Genomic DNA, 7504 nt, shown 5'->3' on the forward strand with positions numbered 1-7504 from the left:
GGGGGGGGGGGGGGGGGGGGGAGGGGTTCGAGAGTCAGTTCAATCGAGTCTGTAAGCTAAGGAAATACTTGTATGGGTTGAAGCAATCTCTAAGAGCTTAGTTTGGTAGATTCACTACCTTCGTGAAATCTCAAGGGTACTATCAAGGGCATTTAGATCACACTTTGTTTAAAAGAAGGTCAGTATCAGGGAAAATTATGGTCTTATTGTGTATGTGGTGACATTGTCATATCTAGGGATGGTGCCACAAAGATTGTCAGGCTAAAAAGGAGAATGGTTGAGGAGTTCGAAATTAAAGACCTTGGAAAATTGAGGTATTTCCTTGGAATGGAAGTGGCTTGGTCAAAAGAAGGGATTTCAGTTTCTCAATGGAAATACACTCTTGACCGACTCAAGAAGACAAGTATGACGAGTTGTAAACCAATTGATACCCATGTGGACGTTAAAGCTAAACTAAGTAACTGATGCGTTATTTTATGCGGTGAAATTAATGAAATGAACTGCGGTGATGGGAATGCGTTGTGCAACAAGTTTTCTCAGAAAAATCCAAGTATAAATCCTACTGAGTTTCCTGGCAAGTCCAGGGTCGAACTTAGGGACTAAGAAAAACAGTATGCGGTAATAATTTTTAAGAAGACTTTGCAGTAACCAATAAATCAAAGAGTTTTTTTGGGTTGTTGTTTATGGTAGAAAAAGTACGCGGTGGATTTGATAAAAGATTGATTATGCGGTAGATACACTGAGTATGAAGAGGAATGGGTTGAGAAGGTCTTTAGCTAGCGTTTCCCGGGAATGCGTCGAACTATACGATCATGCTACACTCATGCGACAACAAATCATTTTCCAATGAAAAAGCGGTACTCCTAGTTCTAAGATGCATGCGATGAATGTGATAATGTCCATAGAGCTTATTCCTAAGTCTCTACTTCTTACCTATGCGATGATGCAAGATGCACACAAAGACAAGGTGACCGCATACAATCATAACCTATCTCTAGGATGCATGTGATGCGTTAATAGCAAACAGTGCTTATTCCTAAGCTTATATCTCTTGATTATGCGTTCTAATCTGACTTTCTCGAGCCTAAATTCTAACCTGACTTTTCCAAGCCTAAATTCTATCCTTAGACTATCCTCCCGAGTATCTTCAATGGACGAATGACGCATACATAATACAAGATAATCATATAGAATGACGATCCCCAGTTATGCTAGCTAAGTGCTTCTCAACCCATTCGACAGATTTAGCTACTCATGCATAATAAACAAAGAGTGAACAGATATAAAGAAGTAAATTCCATTTCTATAGATAAGTTCAAAGTACAAAATGACAATGGAAGATAAGGATAGAGAGCCTGGTAGCAATCCCTTGCTTCCCAAGGCTTTTACATTGTTAACTCTATTCTGTTCAAAATATATTCCTACTTTCGCAGGAGTTAGCCCTCTCTCTCTGATCTCGACGCTTCTGGCACTCTTCCAAGTTCACCAAAATGATCTATCGGCACAATCTCGCTTCTCTCGCTTCCGCCTTTTAAATAAAAGAAAAACTAAGAAAAAGGCTACTTCTAACTATAGAGAAAATTATCTAATTGTCGAACTAGACGAACCCCTTCACTGAAGGTTGCCTTCGATATTTATAGAGCTTTGGGGTGAAAGGCTTCTTCTCTCTTATGATTGCATTGATGGGATGACATTAATTCTTTGTCTGATGCACCGAATATTTGTCATCGAAAAGTTGAGTGTACTTGCTACAGTAGTTCGTTAGCAGCTTGTCAACTTAATTCGGAATCGACTGTCATCAACTTTCTGTCTCATCGTGATTTATTATGCTTTTTCACCCAGATGCTCCCACCAAGTTGTGCCGGCTCTATGCGACAACCTTTTTAGGAAAAAATTTGCGAGCACAAATCACCACAAAGCCTTGCGGTAACGCTGCGCTCGACCGTTGATTTCTTGTGATCGCATTTTTCATCTTACGTCAACGCATATTTTGCACAAAAATACACAAGTTAACTATTTTAATGCGATGGACGCATGCGATCGGAATGTTGTGAACTTAATGCTTTTTAGACGCAATCTTATATGCTTTTATCAACGCAACCCTATATTGTTTGATAACTTAGTATTGTAATAATGTGCATTTTTGCCCGTTATCAGTAACTTGAATAACAATGTTTCTGTTAATAAGGAAAGATATCAGCGTCTTGTTGGGAGATTGATCTACCTATCTCATACCAGACCAGACATATCTTACGCTATCAGTGCAATCATTCAGTTTATGCAAGCTCCTTATGAAGAACATATGTAGGTTGTGGAACGCATCCTGAGATATTTGAAAACTATTCCCGGTAAAGGGTTGATGTTCAGGAAATCTAACAAACGGTGCATTGAGGCTTATACGGACGCTAATTGGGCAGGTTCTATTGTGGACAGGAAGTCAACATCTGGGTACTGTACCTTTGTGTAGGGTAATCTCGTTACTTGGAGGAATAAGAGACAATGGGTCATTGCCAGTAGTAGTCCGGAGATAGAGTATAGGGCCATGAGGCTAGAAATATGTGAAGAGATCTAGCTGAAAAAGGTCCTAATGGATCTCAATCAAGATAATGATCTTCTGATGAAACTCTATTGTGACAATAAAGGCACAATAAGCATCGCAAACAATCCAGTACAACATGACGGAATAAAACACGTGAAAATTGATAGACGTTTCATCAGAAAAAGGCTAGACAGTGGCAACATTTATATTTCCTACATTCCTTCTAGTCAATAAACCGCAGATGTTCTCACAAAAGGGCTTCTCAGATAAAACTTTGATCTTTGTGTTAGCAAGTTGGGTCTTACTGATATCTATGCCCAAACTTAAGGGGGAGTGTTGAAAATAGGGGAGTTTGCCCTAGGGGCGTTTTTGTCTTTTAGCTGTGCCCTAGGGTTTCGTACTGTTCTATTTATATGTGTAGTCTCCTGTATTGTTTGTATAAAAAAAATTAATAAGAAACATTCTATATCGTGGTTTTTTCTCCATATTATAGGGTTTTCCACGTAAACTGTTGCGTGCCTCTCTTCTCTCTCTTTTATTGCTTTTCATCACATTGTTCCTGACAGATTGTCCAAACAATATTTGTAACGAATCAATGATTCCTTTAGCAGAAGCCATGTTCTCGAATTTCTTAGCCAGTATATCAAATATATTTGCTAAGATAAGAATTCAGGTCTTTACATTTGCCTTAATCCATTTGTCATATGCATTCCAAACTTTTTAGTTTGCTGATGAACTGGGAGATTGAGGACATTCCTATGTTAAAATAAATTTAAGATCATCATCTGCTAGTATTACGTCTATGTTCGATTTTCGTGTTAAGTAATTAAGATTGTTAAACATATTGGAAGCGTGTAATATTGAACAATTCAACATGCTGAAATTGTAAAGAAATTCTAATTAGTAAATTGCTTTTAAATCCAATTTTAATTTTAGCAACAGTAATAATATACCCAAATTTCATTATTTATTTACAATGATAATTTAGTGAGTCAGAATAGATGCAAGTGAGAGGCAGTCGAATACTCCTTCACTAAAGTAAGACAATCTTGACTAAATACTATCTCTAGAATAACTCTTATTTCTATAGTCATTTAGTTACCATTTTCTATCAATAACTTACTAACACTTTGTAATTCTTGTAAGTATAACCCTCCATTTCTAGATCTCAAAGGTTGTCCTAAATGATGTTACCGAATTAGAGAGTCAAGGTTGAAAATCCTATCCATTTTTGGAGTTTGAGTTGTTTCGAATTCATGTTACAACTCTACGAGGGAATAGCCACCGTAAAACGATTAGCGTATGTCGCATAAAGTCGACAAGCAGGCGCAACATAAGAATCTCACGATCCAAACTAATGGAAAAGGCTGCAGGATATGTTGATACACATCCTTCACCCACTTACTATGAACTGCTTCTTCTATTCATCTTACTATTGACCCATGCAAACACTTTCTGAATGGAGGTCACTCCTAGGGTGACACGAAGCCAAGCATGAATCTCACGGTATGAACTCTTAGGCACATGAAAGCTAAGAACAACATATCGTATATGTTACTAATCTCCCACTGAAGTGTTCTATTTGTTTTGGGTAAACATTTACTTAGGTATATTTTGACTAATAAAACAACCTAAGTCTAAGTGAGAAGGTGTTCCATAAATCGTAACTTAAATACCTCCAGCCTTAGACAAGATTATAGACCGATTGAGTTTGTAACAAAAATTTACAAGATAACGACTTATTTTAACTATTAAAACGAGTTGTTATTTGTTAACCCTAGGTGAGCATACATTTTATCTTTGTTATGAATTTTAAATGTCTAATCCAGGTTTTATAACAATTATAAAATAATAGACATGCTGATCATCCATAACATACATCAAGCATTTCAGGATTTAATATAACACTTTTTATTAAATACTTGAAATCCTAAACATGCATACTATATATTATAACTCTTTATAACGTACTTTAATGCATGATTCTTGCTTCCTATGGTGGGATTTTAAATCTACATGGTATACTATATGTACAAACAAGATTTGTTTAATTATAACATACATTCACAATGCATAAATGATTAAACACACACTGATATAGACCAGTTTGGCATTTCAAGCAAGCAATTAGCCTAAATTATTACAATAATAATTAAAAACAACTTCAAAAGGCTTCTGGTCTTCATGAACTGACTCGAACTAGACCCGAAATGCTCGAGCTGGATTTCCAAAGCTCTAAAACAAGTTGAACTGACTAAAAAGGGGCTGAATCGAACCTCCTTGTCCTGAACCGGCTAAATCGATTCACTTGAACTGTCGGTCGGGTCACGTGCACTAAAAAGCATTGCAATGCTCCATCCCAATGTTGCAATGCCTCGGGCTTTTGGAGAACAGCGTTGCAACGCTCTATGGCAGTAGCTTCAAAGATGGTTTTCTTCAACTGGCCTTCCTTGCTTCTTTCTTCAATTACAACTTAATAGCAACTTTATTGACTAACAAATTTATAGACTCTTAATCACGCATTAAAGCCCATAAACAAAGAGCCAATTACAACAATTAACACTTAATTAAAGAGAATTTTAATATCAAAACTGAAATGATCCACATCAGCAACCATTTTCATACTACCTATGAAAAACACCCACCAAACTAAAATTACCCTGAATTGAGTGCTTAAATCATGCTCTGATACCAATCGTTGGAGTTAGCATGCAATTAGCGGAAGAAATTAGGATCATTAAATACTCTAATTCATCAATTTTAGCAACTGAGACAACATGCTCATCAATTAAAAAGAGGGTTTCAAGAAGTTACCTTTGAAGAACTTCTTTAATCCACGAAATTAGTTTGAATCTCTACTCCAAATGGTTGTAGACCACCACTTGATCTTCCCTAATATTCTCTTGGACCTTAGATTGGATTGTGGGATCCAAGATGAGTTTGAATTCAAAGAAATTTTGAAGGCGAAGACTGGTTTTTTCTTGTACACAAGTTGAAAAACTATACTTCAACTAAAACAAGCTTGATTACAAACTGCATGTCCCATAACTCAATTGAATGAAAATTGTTTTATTCTGATCCAGCATGCAATCACATTGCATTGAAGCTTGACGTCACATATTTAAAGAAATTAAGTGGGAATTGAGTGTTGAAAGTGGGAAAGACCCACTTAATTTGAAAATTGATTTAAAATCAATTTTTAAAAGTTAATTTAATTTCTAAAACCAAATTAAAAAAATTGATTTATATGTTTTGAGTTTTCACAAAACTCAATTTTCAATTTTAAATAAAATTAATTTAAATAAGATGTATTTAATTAAAACAATTTAATATCTAATATTAAATTATTAAAACATCAATTTCATAATAAAAAAAAAATCTCTATTCATGTAATTAATATTTAAATAAAATTTATATATTATTCAATTTTCTAATTTCGTTTAATTCGATAATTAAACATGTAACTATATCGTACATAATTACTGTTTCTCTTAATTCAAATTTGAACATTTCAAATTTTCTTATCACGCTATTCTAAGATTTAATCCGTTTGTGAGCTAGTAAGGGAACCTAATGGATATACAGATCAATGATCCGAGATTAACCAACTAAATTTTTTTAACCCGAATTAACCAACATTCATTAACTACCGGGTCACTCCACTAAAGCCTAGTAGTTGCACTCTCCTCACTGTAGATATATTTATGTCCACTTGATTTAACCATAATTGGTAAGTCAACACTTCATAGGTCATTTGTAATAATGGATGGGTCAAAATCTGTTTTACTCCCGAGATTACATATTGTTCCATAAGTCCCACTGATCCTCTAACAAATAATTGGGTTGTGATCCCCCTCGGGCCAATGAGAGGGTGGGGCCCATTGTCCAAGACCCAGACTCAACACTTAAGGAAAACAACATCTCTACTATCCCTAAAAGCAGGTAGGAGTGAATTTCATCTTGCATCTTATGTCTCTAGCTATCTACCAAGTCTTACCCTTGAAATGGGAGGCTTATTAAGTCTGTGCTATTGAGCCAACCCTCACCCATGCAAATCTAAGGATAATCTTGAATAAACAGGAGTTCATAGTTAGCTCAGGATTAAGGTCAAGTTACTTAGGTATTGGGTTTTATGTCCTAAAACTCGCAGTTTGTAAAATGATAAACATTTTCTATTATCAATATAGTTGTTATTAATTTCATAAATTGTATGAAAGTCTAAATCCAATAAACTAAGACCCATGACTATTATATGAGTACTTGAACTTTATGTGGAGACATAAAAGTGGATCGGGTTCGAGTAAATAGTAAAAATGATCTATGGTACATGAATGAGGTTGGGTACCTTATTTTGGTAACACCATTGGATGCGACCTACTCTGTAGTTGTTACAAAGATTTGTAAAGTGCTACATACGATATGATCCTAATTCGTACATGTTATGACATGAGGAGTGGGGGCGTCCTATGCAATGAGTTTGCATAAAATCAGGACCAAGAAATAAGTCACTCTTACTTTATAACGTTGTTTACTATTTAAGATTGACTATTTCACCTAGATGACCTAGGTAACTCGATCTTAATCCTGAGCTAACTATGAACTCCTGTTTATTCGGGATTGCCCTTAGATTTGCATAGTTGAGGGTTGGCTCAACAACGCCGGCTCAATAAGACTCCAATTTCAGGGGTAAGACTGGATAGATAGCTGGGGACATAGGGTGCAAGACGGAGTTCACGCCTACCCGATTTAGGGGTAGGAGAAAGGTTGNAGACGGAGTTCACGCCTACCCGATTTAGGGGTAGGAGAAAGGTTGTTCTCTCAAGTATTGAATATAGGTCTTGAACAAGGGGTCCCACCCTCTCACTGGGTTGAGAGAGTTTGGTTTGGTGATTGGATCATAAACCAGTTGTTCATTAGAGGATCAATAGGGACTTAAGAAATAAGACATAATCTCAGGGGTAAAAC

The sequence above is a fragment of the Benincasa hispida genome, chromosome 11 (assembly GCF_009727055.1).
Source record: "Benincasa hispida cultivar B227 chromosome 11, ASM972705v1, whole genome shotgun sequence".
NCBI classification, from domain to species: domain Eukaryota; kingdom Viridiplantae; phylum Streptophyta; class Magnoliopsida; order Cucurbitales; family Cucurbitaceae; genus Benincasa; species Benincasa hispida.